This window comes from Macaca nemestrina, chromosome 12 (assembly GCF_043159975.1).
Source record: "Macaca nemestrina isolate mMacNem1 chromosome 12, mMacNem.hap1, whole genome shotgun sequence".
Taxonomy (NCBI): Eukaryota; Metazoa; Chordata; class Mammalia; order Primates; family Cercopithecidae; genus Macaca; species Macaca nemestrina.
In genome coordinates, this window is record NC_092136.1 from 69972581 (window position 1) to 69986339 (window position 13759).

General features: G+C 37.9%; 1 protein-coding gene and 2 pseudogenes across 2 annotated transcripts in view; all 3 read right to left on the reverse strand.

Moving 5' to 3' along the window:
* Nucleotides 1-13759, reverse strand: part of LOC105468643 (matrix metallopeptidase 26) — a 363923-nt gene that overhangs the window by 345936 nt on the left and 4228 nt on the right. The gene's annotated exons all lie outside the window — the stretch shown is intronic.
* LOC105468657 (olfactory receptor 51F2-like) lies at nt 3038-3988 on the reverse strand (annotated as a pseudogene).
* Nucleotides 12053-12984, reverse strand: LOC105468927 (olfactory receptor 51F2-like; annotated as a pseudogene).

The following is a 13759-nucleotide window of genomic DNA, read 5'->3' on the forward strand; positions in this document are numbered from 1 at the left end:
GCAGGTGGTCTGAGCTCAGCCTATGGGGGCCTCACAAGCCCTGGCCTCAGCTACGACCTGGCCTCCAGCTTTGGCTCTGCCTCAGGCTCCAGCTCCTTCAGCCACAGCAGCTCCACCAGAGCCCTGGTCGTGAAGAAGATCGAGACCCGCGAAGGGAAGCTGGTGTCCGAGTCCTCTGACGTCCTGCCGAAGCGAACAGCTGTGGCAGCCCCTCCCAGCCTGCCCCTCCTGCGGCTGCCCGAGAGCCCGGGAGAGAGGCCGCTGTGCAGGGTAGCACAGGGAACAGGAGCACCCCTGAGGCTCAGCCCTAGCCCTCAGCCCACAGCAGGGAGTTTAATGCCTAAGGACCCCCCTTGTCCATGCCTCCAGCTACAAAACAATTCAATTGCTTTTTTTTTCCTGTCCTAAATAAAACCTCAGCTAGCTCTGACAAAAAAAAAAAAAGTAATTACTTAATGCCTTAGGTGGTGAAAAAACAATTAGCGTCTATTAAATGCATTTCAAACTAAAAAGTACTTAAGGTTAAGTAAAAGTAGACCTATTAAGATCAAGGAGTCATTCCTTTGCTCTTTAAAGAGATATGTATCAGTCACAAAATCAGCAGGAAATAAAATTCATTCAGAATAATTTAAAGTGAGAGATGTCAGTGAAAAAACTAATTATAGAATAATGGACATGGCTTAGGAAACAAACAAAGTGTGTTAGTCCATTCTCACACTGCTATAAATAAATACCTGAGACTGGGTAACTTATAAAGAAAAGAGGTTTAACTGGCTACAGTTTTGCAGACTATGCAAGAAGCATAGCAATTTCTGCTTCTGGGGAGGCCTCAGGAAGCTTTCAGTCATGGCAGAAGGCAAAGTGAGAACAAGGCACTTCACATGGTTGAAGCAAGAGGAAGATGTAACCCATTGGGGATTACATTTCAACACGAGGTTTGGTTGGGGACAGAGATCCAAACCGTATCACAAGAGATGCTGAGATGCCTGGAGACTGGTGATAGTGAGAAACCATTACAATTCCAGGGGCCAAAGCGGGAGGACGAAACATTGTCAAAGCAGAATGTCTCCTCCAACTCTACATTCTCATTCTGGTGCCTTTCATTTTGTGAACCCAACCCCAAGTCAGCTCACAAGAGAACCTGATGATGCAGTCCATTTTGGTCTGAAGCATGAAGAAGAGCACAAAATAATGGACAATAGAACTGGAGATTAAGAGGACAGTGAAAATAATGAGCACAAGTTTCCAGTCAAAATATATCAGCTAAAAATAGATATGCTATATTCTCTGTCTTTGGAAAAAAATCCATTCTTGAACAGACATGAGAGCAATTGGAAAGATAAGACAAAGAGTTCCTGAACAGCCAGTAAGCTCCAAAACAGATGTTGACGCAGACACAATCTGAAACTCTATTGCTGGCCATTGCACAGGAGACCTGAAGTAGCAGAGGAGAGAGGGGCATGTCCTAGGAGAAGTAGATATTTGGTAGAAAGTAGAGAAAACATCCCCAAGAAATACCCCAAAATTGTCAACTAGCATCCTTTCGGAAGATTGTATGTAATGGTACTTGGTGAACTGCTAAAGCATTTGGCTGGTTGTAGTTGTTAGCACAGCAATAGTTCTTTGCCCAGATGCATTGGTTCCAGTTTCTAGTTTATTTTTTTCCCACACTTCCAGCAATATTCTAATCATGTCCCTCAAAAGAAATAGAACCAACTATCAGTGGGCTGTGTTCAGGGACCTGAGTCCCAACTTCACAAGAGGTCTTTCTCTGGTGTTCCTGAGGTATGAGCTGTAGTGGGGAAGTCCTCTTTCCTGCAAAGTTGGCTCTTGGTCTCATGTTCTCCATCCTTTGAGCTCCTAAGGTACCAGAACCAAAAGAGCAGCACCCTCTCATTATAGGTCAGAATATAAGCTCTTGGGGAAACTCTCCATCAAAATTATAGTTTTTAATAAGCCCAGACTCCTCTCTTTGTTCCCAAAGCCATACGAGTAGAGGAAACTTCCTGTAGTTATTATCCCTGAATTATTCCCGTGTTCCCTTTTTTTCCCTTTCAGTCCTCTAATATCTGTTTATCCAGTTATTTGTACTAAATGCTTCCTGTGTTAGTCACTGGTGTGACTTCTATTTTTCAGTCTAGACCCTTAATAGCATATCCATTTCAACTTTCCTTGAGGATAAGGTCCAAGCATAGCATTATAAATCCCACCAGATTAAAATATTTCTGTATTTGCTTCTTGTTAATCTTGAAGCCTTAAAGAAAATTAATTTATTTGAAGATGGTATTTCCCAAAAGCAGGAACATGCCTGTTTAGCAATAAGCATGACATTACGACTTCTGAAGAAACTATACAGATTGGAGCTGAATTAAGCATAGTTGTATTTCACAGAATGCTTATACTCGACATCTTCCCTGAAGAGCTGGGAGAAAGTATGAATATTTGACCAAATACAGTTAGGTTACTGACAATGCAATAAAATATTTATTTATTATACTAGCTGTTAAATGTGGAGGTCAATGAGGCCAGAGGCAAAGGAAAGTAAAAATATTTGGAACAATTAAGTAACCATGGACACAGCAAGTTGTCTATGGTAAATTTCATTTATAAGATTCAGTAATTTGAAATTGTTAACGCATTTTTATTCCCATTTGAGAGCAGGGTGATGTTATTTATCTCTTTAAAGGAGAAGTTTAAATAATAAGTAGACACTTTCTCTTTTTCCATTTTTTTAAAACAAAATAATACCACATTTGCAAACTAAGGTGGGCCGTTGGTTAACAAAGCCTTTGAAAATGATTCATCTCAAATATAGAAATGTTCTTATTATCATCATGACTATCAAAGGAAAAGAATGGTATCCTTGAGAATCTTCAGCTCATATTAAGCTCTCTGAGTTCACAGTCTTCTTACTTCAAACTAAGTTGTATTTTGGGAAACTTTAAATACAAGCATGAGTCTAAACATATTAACCTCTTTAAATGGCATTTTACTCATCTATAAAGTGACAAAGAATAGAAAAAATTGAAACGTTCATCTAGTTCTTTGCCATGCTAGAATGGAGAACTTTTAGCACAGTCTGGCATATCTGTTTGGTCTTCACACTATAGATGATGGAGTTCATTACAGGAGAGATTAGTAGGTAGGCACTGGCAATCAAAGTATGCACGTAGGGTGGGGTCTGCTTCCCAAACCTGTGAACAAAGGACAGACTGATCAGTGGAATGTAAAATACAGCAACAGCCCCAATATGGGAGATACATGTGCTGAAGGCTTTCTTCCTTTCTTCCGGGGAAGCAATGCTAAGAACAGTCTTAATGATCAAAATATAAGAAAGGACAATAAGGACAGAATCCACCCCAGCAGTGGTAATCAGGGCAGTCATCCCAACTGCACTGTTGATTCTGGTGTCTGTGCATGAGAGCTTCATCACATCAGGGTGAAAGCAATAGGAGTGGTGGAGCACGTGGCTGCGTTAGTAGGACAGTCTGTTAAGAAGCAACACCATAGGGATCAGTGTTATTGTTAACCTGGTGATAATTGCTACTCCAATCTGTGCTATTTTAAGATCAGTTAAGACAGAAGTATATCTAAGAGGATTAGTAATGGCCACAAAATGATCAAAAGCCATGGCCAACAGCACTGAGGATTCCATGACAGTGAAGAGTTGAATAAAGAACATCTGGGACAAGCAGGTATTAAAGCTGATTTCCCTCACATTGAACCAGAATATACCCAGCATAGTGACCAGAGTGGATATGGACAGGCCGAGGTCAGTGGTGGACAGCATGAGGAGGAAATAGTACATGGGTTCGTGGAGGCTGGGCTGAGTGATGATGGCAAAGAGGATCAGGTTGTTTCCTGAGAGGGCAGTTACATAGAGGAAGCAGAAGGAAATGGAGATCCAGGTGTGGAAGGCTTCCAGCCCAGGAACACCAGTGAGCAGGAAAATGATGGAAGTGGAAGTGATATTCTGCAAAGTTGACATATTGAATTCAAACGGCAGAATCTTCAGCTGTGTCTGGAAATGATAAACTGTATTTATTTATTATGCATTTAATCGGAAATTATTTCACCAAGTAAACATTTATAAAAGATGATGTCTACATTATATAGAAAACTCATAAAGATTGATTAATGACAACAACAAATGAAGTCCACATCAAACAAAGGAGCAGAAAACAGGAAATGAATGGTTCCCTGAGGATACAGAATTTGCACAAAAACAAAGAGAGCAGCATTCCTTCTTATTTAAGTTCACATGTCTGATGAGTGACTTCAAGTGGTAAGTAGTCAGCAAATATTTGTTGAAGTGTGTTCAAAGAATTGTGTGATATTTTAGACAAATAGTAAGCAATATATGCAGTGAGTCTGATACATAACTGAATTACACTAGCTTTTAGAGGCCCATCCAAAAAATCCTCTCTTTATCTCCTGCTATTTTCTTTCAATCAGAATCAGATCCAATACATCCAACAAATAGCCAACATTTGTTGATCCCCTGCTATCTGCAGTTGATAATACCCTGGATAAGCATACAGTCTATTTGAGATATCAAAACTTAAACTGTACCTAAGAAATTTTCATACCACATAACAAGTGTGAGTTAGAAATAAAAACATATACTTATGTATAAACCATAATTAGAGTATATGGGGCCTCCAATATGAAAGTATTATGGATAGTCTGATGTTATGAATTTTTATCCTGCATCCAAGTCGACGTTTCTTACAGCTGCGTGTTATAAATTTTAACTGGGTTAAATTACTCTGACATTTACCAGCTGGGTTACCACATGATGAGTTACTAAACTGTATGTGCCTCATTTTCTCCATCTCTAAAGTAACTATGGTGTGCATATCCACAGGACTGTTGTAAAGATTAAATTAATGTATGTGAAAATCTGAGCAGAGCATCTCACTATGGTAAAAACTTACCAAATGTTAGTTATTATCATTAAAGAGAAAAATTAAAGTTAAAAATGTATACACACATTGTTTTCCAACATCTATCCCCAATCCCCACCCTCACTTATCTACTTTTCTCTTTATCTGGTAGCTGAGAACAAAAAAAAAAAAGGAAATATTCTGTCTAATTTAGGTAATATCCACTGGTTAATTCCTCTACAACTATGTTTTTCTCATCCTTTCTTCATCTTTTCAGGTTAAAAAGAAGTGCACTTACTGCTTTCCAGACAACCCCCATTACCTAGTCTCAATCTATCTTGGATGTTAGTTTAGTTTAACATCAAACATTACTGAGCTCAAGCTGCAATCCAGACTGTCGACATACAGAGCCAAGTGAAGTATTGCACCTACCCTGAGGATCGTTAGGAAATAATAGGATAGTTCAGAAAACAAATGTGTAAACAAATGATAAGACTGTATTTAAAATACAGAGGTATATATATTAGATAGTTGGAGGGGATGGAGTCAAACAGCTTCTCTGAGTAAGTAAAGAATTGTTGAGCAGAGGCTGATAAGTGAAAATCATCATGAAAGAAATTCTAAGCATATTCAAAGGCAATGGAGTTTCAGATATTTTAGAAATGCCGCTAAAGTGTGAAATACAGTGTACCAAAAGGTAGTGTGTAAGAGGTAAGAGAAGGCCAGGTATGGTGGCTCATGCCTGTAATCCCAGCACTTTGGGAGGCCAAGGCAGGTGGATCACCTGAGGTCAAGAGTTCGAGAGCAGCCTGGCCAACATGGTGAAATCCCATCTCTACTAAAAATACAAAACATTGGCCAGGCGTAGTGGCGCATACCTGCAACCCCAGCTACTCAGGAGGCTGAGGCAGGAGAATCGCTTGAACCTGGGAGGCGGAGATTGCAGTGAGCTGAGATCACGCCATTACACTCCAGCCTGGGCAACAAGAACGAGAGCTCAAGTATGGAATTATCATCTTCACTTCAAAAGGGTAAGAGATTTGTGCTATTCATACAATCTATATGAACATGCAGATGAACAACATTCTTCGTTCTTCTTAGCCTGCATCCCTGCTATGTGTATCTCTTTTTCTACACCAACAACTCATAAAATGATTTGCCTACCCTCATTTCTGTACCTCATGGTTCATACCTATATTTGAAATCTGGTTCTGTTTTTGACCAAAGCATACTTTGTTGCATTAGTTGTCTATAACTGCATAAGAAATTAGTAAAAATTCAGCGGCTTTAAACAAAACACGTATATTACCTCACAGTTCTGTAAGTCAGATGTCTGAGCACAGCAAAACTAGATGCACTACTCAGGATCTCACAAGATTGAAATTAAAGTTCCAGCCAGTACCATGTTCTTAATTGGAGAGGAGGGTCCTTAAAATCCTCACTCAGATTGCTGTAGGAATTTAGTTCCTTTTGGTATATGGTTGAGGTCTCCAATTTCTTGCTGGGCTTTTAGCTTCTAGAGGCTACTCTCAGTCCCAGTCATGTGTTCTTCTCACAACATGACATCTTAGGTCTTCAAATCCAGCAGGAGAACCTCCTTCGAGATCCTTGTCTCTTTTAAAGACTTCTATGATTAGGTAAGCCCTAGCAGGATAATCTTGCTTTTAATTAACTCAAAGTCAAGTAATCAGGGACCTTAGTTACATCTGTTAAACCCTTTTGCCATATAATGTAATGTAATCATGGGAGTGATATCCCATCACATTCACAGGCCCTAGTCACACACCCAAGGCATGGGTATTGCTCAAAACAAGTACGCCAGGATGGACAAAAATCTTTAGGGCCCTTTTAGAATCCTACTAACCCCACCTGTCAAGACTATCTAGTCTCCAAATCTTTATAGGTTCAACTTCTGAAAAGTCTCTTGATTGACCATATTTATCTTCTAGTTTTATCAGTGACCTTTCTTCCTACCCTCAGAAATCTTTTTATATACTCTACCTGGGCTTTTCCTTACTTCACCAAACTACCAAATATAGCAAGTTCTTTCACACTAATGTGCTCGCTTAATTCATGTAGTTCTCTCTTTTTTGAATAAGACAAAAATTTTTAGATCCATTATTTGATCCACTGAACCATGTGTAAATTAAACATGAATTTATTTCAGGAAGCATTTGGTGACGTCACCTATTCTAAGTCAGAAGAACTTACTTCTTCCTCTGGAGTTATATTATTTTCTATTTATGCATCTAGAATAGTGTTTATTCCATTGTATGATCATGGGTTATTTGAAAATTGCCTCTCTAACAAAATTAAGTTACTGGAAGGTAGATCATTGTTTTTTCATCATTATATTCCCAATACCTTGAAATATATTTTGAGAAGTGTGGGCATACAATATATACATGTTGATGTAAATTCAATCCAAGAGTTGTTAACTAAGATTCTGAACATATCTCAGGACTTCAACACATTCAATTTTGTCTATTTAAAACATGCTGTGTTGCCTAAAATTATATATGTGGCTTCTGGAAGAATCGCACAGAGCTCTCCAGTGTTCTCACAAACTGAGTAATGTATGTGTGTGTGTGTGTGAGAGAGAGAGAGAGACAGAGAGAGAGAAAGAGGTTTGGGGTTTTACTGATGGAAGACTCTGTCCTAGTATTGGAGGGTTAACTTTTATGTGCCCTCCCATTTGTTGACAGTAATTCTCTTCCTATTATATCAAGATAACACTCCAGACCCATTGTAAGAATGTGTTGCAAGTTCTGTCCTGGGCTACCTTGACTTATCTCTTTTCTCTGATTACAGAGTAAGTGATATTGTTATACAATCATACAAACCTAGGTTCAAATTTCGTCTCTGCCATCTAGAGCTAGCCAGAGTTTTCCAAATAAGCACTTTACATCAGATTTCACTAATGTGAAACTGGTAGTTCACCATTGGCACTACTTCATAAGGATTAAAAGGATTAAATGAGATAACATTGTAAAACATATAATATGTTGACCAGTGTGCAGGACGTGGAAGTCACTTGATATTGGTAAATGAACATGAGGATGAAGATAAGAATGGCAGGGGCAGTGTGTGATGGTGGTAGTGGCCGTTGACCTCAGGACTTTGAGTGGCAGTTATAAAATGTGACACAACTAACCAGGAGACTTAAAATTGCATGGACACATTAACAGCCTGCTCTAAGCAGCAAAACAAATGGCTCATAGACCAATCAAACCTCCTCAGTCAGAATAGAATGTTCCTAGAAAATACAGATATCAGAAAATAGATTTCCACAATTTTCCTTAGGCACCCACAAGAGCTTTCTGCAGTTAATAAAGTCTCCCTCATTCTTAAAAGAAACCAGGCATGTAAAGTCTAATGTTTTTCCTGAATGCAGCAGTTTTACTTACAAAGTATAAGGATATGTTCTTTCCCACACTGTTCTCCATAAAGGGGCCTGAGGAGCTGGGGATGTGTTCTACCCGGAAATAGGTAGCATATATAAGAAGCCATATCTCAGGATGCCTGAAAGCTCTTAATAAGCTCCTGGTGAAGATTTCTGCATCCCCCCAAGTCTGAAGCTTCCCAAGGGTTCATTCTACTTCATGGCTTCCTTCTCCTTCTACTTCATGTACTTTTATAGTTTCCATGAAGGGACTGCTGTTACAGGTCTTTGATCTTATGTATATGCAAAATTTTCTTAAAAGTAAATTTGTGAGTAACCACACCCTCCAAAAAAACCCCACAAGATCGCCCCTCATCTTCATACCACTCCCACACCCAACTGATAAACTTATCTTCCTCCTATATTATTTAGGTGAATTTTGTATATTTTTAGAAACCCCTCTGCTTGTGCTTCACTCCATCCCCCCAAAAAATCTTCATTTATTCTTTCATGGAACATTTGAAGTATCTTTCATATTCTAGGACTTCATACTGGTAATACAGAGAATAAAACAGAGTCTTTTCCCTCCAGAGCTCCTTGGAGGGAACCCTTTGTGGAAACAGACATAAAACTCGGTGATTACAATAAGGGATATTTATGATGACAGCACAGAAGAGTTGTGTTTATGCTGCAGGAAACTCAGAACCAGGTCTGTCAGGAGACATGGAGCACAGAGCGTAGGAAGAACAGAAGGTGACTAATAGCAGACTCAGCTCGCTTGGAACTCCCGGTGCCAGTGTAGTGGAGAGATGAAGCTAAATAGGGAGACAGGATCTATGTTAGGCATGAAGATCTTTTAGGCATCCTAAGTCATTTGAGTCTAAATAACATAATACAAATTACTCAGCATGGAACTTAATCTTTTCTCTTCCCTAGAAAAACTCATTTTATTCTTGTTATTTATTTATTTTACTGTTATTTTTATTATATTTTAAGTTCTAGGGTACCTGTGCACAACATGCAGATTTGTTACATATGTATACAACTGTCATCTTGGTGAGCTGCACCCGTTAACTCGTCATTTTTACAGCTCCACATGAAGCAGCTGAGGAAGTTGGGCACCTAATTTGAGAATCCCTAATATATTGCAGCTCTCTGCTTGGTTTCAATATCAACCTGAATGGTACAGATATCACATTTTCCTTGTAAACTCTGATATATCAGTTTACAGAAATGTCAATTTAGAAGACATTCTCAAACAGAACCTCAATACCCCATCGCCCACTCTTTCCAAGTCTACCTCAGATTAATCAGACTACTATTTTCAGCATTAGTTCTGACAGTTTTAAACAACCATTTTTTCAGATGGACTATAAATAAAAGCAAAGCAAAATGTATAGACCGTAGTATCGGATGTTGTTGAATTTAGAGTATAACATAGATAGCGGGGAAAAATAAGAAGTATAAGCTTTAATACTGAAAGAAAAATAACTTAGAAATAAGAAAAAATATAAAGTATTTCAAGAGAGAAAATAAATATACTTCAAAGTGGATTTTATTAAGGTACATATAACTATACTATGCAAGATTATCTGTAATTGACACCTCATAAATTACATTATTAAAGCATGAATCAAAATCGTTGCTTTCACAGTAACATTCTTAGTACATTTATTTTAAGATGCACCCAAAAATGTGGTTGCCCCAACTTCAAAATTACTTTTCAAAACTTTTCCTATCCATATGAAATTTAAATAATTTATGTTTGTGCTTGTATTGCTTAGAAATGAATGCATATTATATTTTCTCTATTAAACAGCAAATTTCTAGGAGCTATATTTTTCTTATCAAGTCAAGTATTTCCTAAGCTGCTTGTTTTTCCACTGGTTCAGGCTCCTACTGGGAGAAAGAGAGACCGCCATCTATGACTACTCTTAGTATATGGTATAATGTTTTGTACACAGTTTGTAAGTAACAACTCATTAAAATATTGTTTTAATTTAGATATGTTTAGTCAGATTTAAACACCTTAAGAATGAAGCTTGTGCCTTCCCTGTTCACTGTTTTATCCCTAGTACCTCCCTTACACAGTGTTTGCCAAAATGAAGATGCTCAAAATATGTAAGTATATATGTGAAGTTATATAAAAATAAATTTAATTCAATAAGTGTGCATTAAGTAGCTATTATTAATAAAGCACAGTGCTTGTATCTGTGCAAGATACATCAATCCCCAAAGTCCAATGCCCATTTTCAAAAGCTTCAGGTCAGTAGGGGAAGAGAAATCTGACTAACTATAAGACAAAGATTTATTAACAGCACCTGAAAGAATAATAAATGGAACAATCAGGAAAAGAAGGAGGTGGGTATTTCAGTCAGAGAGAGCAAAATAATCAAAGACTGAAAGGCAATATATTCCTGGTGTTTTTCAGGAATATACATAATTCATCAAAGTGGATAGACCCCAGAAAACTGTTACTCTGTCATACATGATATTCCATAAATGTCTTGTTAAAGTGCAAATTTGTGGGCTCCATCTCAAGCACTTCTGTTTAAGTAGTTCTGGAGCAGAATTGAGGAATCTGCACCTTAAAAACAAGTGTCAAGTGGTTTGGATGCACAGATGCTGGACCACATTGAGAAAACAGATAGATGCAAGTAGAAAGTGGATGTCATCTAATGAGTGTATTCAGTGTGTTGTATGAGGCCAGATCTGTGAAGACCCATTGGAATGAAGATCTTATGGAAGATGAAGAACTAAAAAAGTTTTGTTTTGTGGAAAGGTGTTAAGTGGAAATTACTTCATTATCTAAAAAGAAAAAGAAACCCTCATTATTGAACATTTATAAAATGCAGGAAAGTATAAAGAATATGTCAACAAAACAATATCCAGCTATCAAATATAAGCTGTTTTAATGTTTGGGATATGTTTATTTATACTTTTTAATATACATGTACACATATTCACATGAAATATATACACAATAGTAAGTACTTTGTATACTAACCTATCTTTTTTTAACAAAATGTAATTTATATTTGTATTGGTATTTAACTTGTTGCATTGTATTTTATATTTTATTTAGTCAATACCCTAAAGTAATTGTTTAAGCAGTTTCCACATTTTCATTGCAATGTATAATGAATGATGTGTTGAACATCACAATATATCTTTACATCCTTGCCCATTTTTCTTCTTTAGACATATATTTAAACAATGGACCCCCAGATCTTTTACTATTAAAATACAAATGCATTTACCAAAGTGACCTCAAATACTCTTTTAAGAATTAGGAAAGTAGTCCTTTTATTCATACTTCTTGCTTATTGTTCTTATTCATATTCTTCAGCCATTTACAATCTGTCTGGTGGAATAATGAATCATTACAAATAAACTGTAAGAATTACTAAAACCTAGACTAGACTTTGCCTACTGATCTATGTTATGTGAGACCTACCTTGCATAGCTACATACTCTAGAGGTGGTGAGACTGCCTAAACTCCAAGTTTGACTTTACTTGTGCATGCTTTCAGACATGTTTTAACTGTGGTCCTATACTGTGCTAGGTTCAGTATTCATGACAGGATCAGATGTACCGGCATAATCTCTGCCCTCAAATAACCCACCATTTAGAACTGTGTAAACAGTAAGTTAATGGATCGTCAGAATAGAGAGAAAGCATGTTGAAACCAGCTTTTTCAATAAACAACAGTAACTCACAGTACTGAATGCTCAAACATGGGTCAGGGAAGTCTTGGTAAAGAAGGAGTACACTCAAACTTCCCTAAATTAGCTTAGAGAGAAATACTTTGAGCACAGTCTTGCGAATTTGCTTTGTCTTTACACTGTAGATTATGGGATTCATTACAGGAGGGATAAGCAGATAAACATTGTCAATGAGCGTGTGCACAAGAGGAGGGGCATGCTTTCCAAATCTGTGCACTAGTGACAAACTGATCATGGGGATGTAGAAGATGGTAACTGCACTGATGTGAGAGACACAGGTACCAAAAGCCTTTTTCCGCTCCTCTGGGGAGGCAATTCAGAGCACAGAGTGGATGATCAGAGCATAGGAGAGGAGGATCAAGACGGAGTCCAAGCCAGCAGTAGAGAAAACAATGGCCAGGCCAAATGCACTGTTGATCGATGTGTCTGTGCATGAGAGCTTCATCACATCAGGGTGGAAGCAGTAGGAATGGTGGAGCACATGACTACGACAGAAGGAGAGGCATTTAAGGAGCAGGAGTAGAGGCACTAGAGCTGTTGTCCCCCCAAAAACAATTGCAAAGCCCACTTTAATAATCCATGAATTGGTTAAGATTGTGGCATATCTCAGTGGGTTACAGATGGCAATGAAGCGGTCAAAAGCCATTGCCAAAAGTACTGAGGACTCCATGAATGTGAAGCCATTTGGCCAATGCAGGCATCAAAACTGATTTCTCGAGCATTGAACCAGAAAATACCCAGCATGGTGATCAATGTAGAAAGACACAGATCTAGGTCCATGAAGGATAGCATGGAGAGAAAATAGTACATGGGTTCATGGAGGCTCGACTCAGTGATGATGACAAACAGGATCATGCCATTTCCAGAGATAACAATGACATAGAGACAACAGAATGGGATGGAGGTCCAGGTCTGAGGGGTTTCAAGGCCAGGGATGCCAGTAAGGAAGAAGACTGCAGAGTGGAAAATGCTCTGGTTGAAGGATGGCATGATGAGTGAAGAAGCAGATGTCTTCGAGGAAAAGAACCACGTCCTGTAATAATGGAGAAGAAAAGTATTTTCACTCTCTTCTATACACCATACAATTTACGATCACTAGAGAACCACATCCTATTCTTCATTGAAAATGCATAGCCACTTACTGTTTTCTTAGATGTGTTCTTGAATGAACTGGGAGAGGACACAGACACTAAACTGTGTAACGAAACCTGGTTTTTAGCAAGATTCCCATTATACTCCATCTAGGCTTCAGGATATTTATATATACATATATAAAACAGGAAATTAGATTCAATAATAGAAAATATTTTCAGTTCTATGACTGTATGTACATGGGCAGACAGGATATTTCTGGGCAACCATAAGAAGCACAACAGGAAATTCACCCTGCTTTTCTTCAGTTCTCAGTTTCTGAGGCAAAAACCCTAAGGTGCATTAAAGTTTATAAGTCCATGTGACCCAATGAAAGTAAGATGACAAGATAATATTAAACATTTTCTAGTAAAATACTCCTGATCAAATAAATACACAACAGCTGCTGAGTGAAAAAACAAATACATAAAACTAAGTACCAGGAAAGAAACAATTAAATCTAAATGGACCACAGTGGGTGATAATAGAAAAAAGGTTTGTTTATACAGGTAATAATTGAGAAGTTGATTATGTTCAAATGAAATTCTGCCTGAAAAAAAAAGATGGCTTAAATAACCTTAACAAGAACAAAGGAACTCATTGGAAAGTCATGGATAATAACTGGAGTATTTAC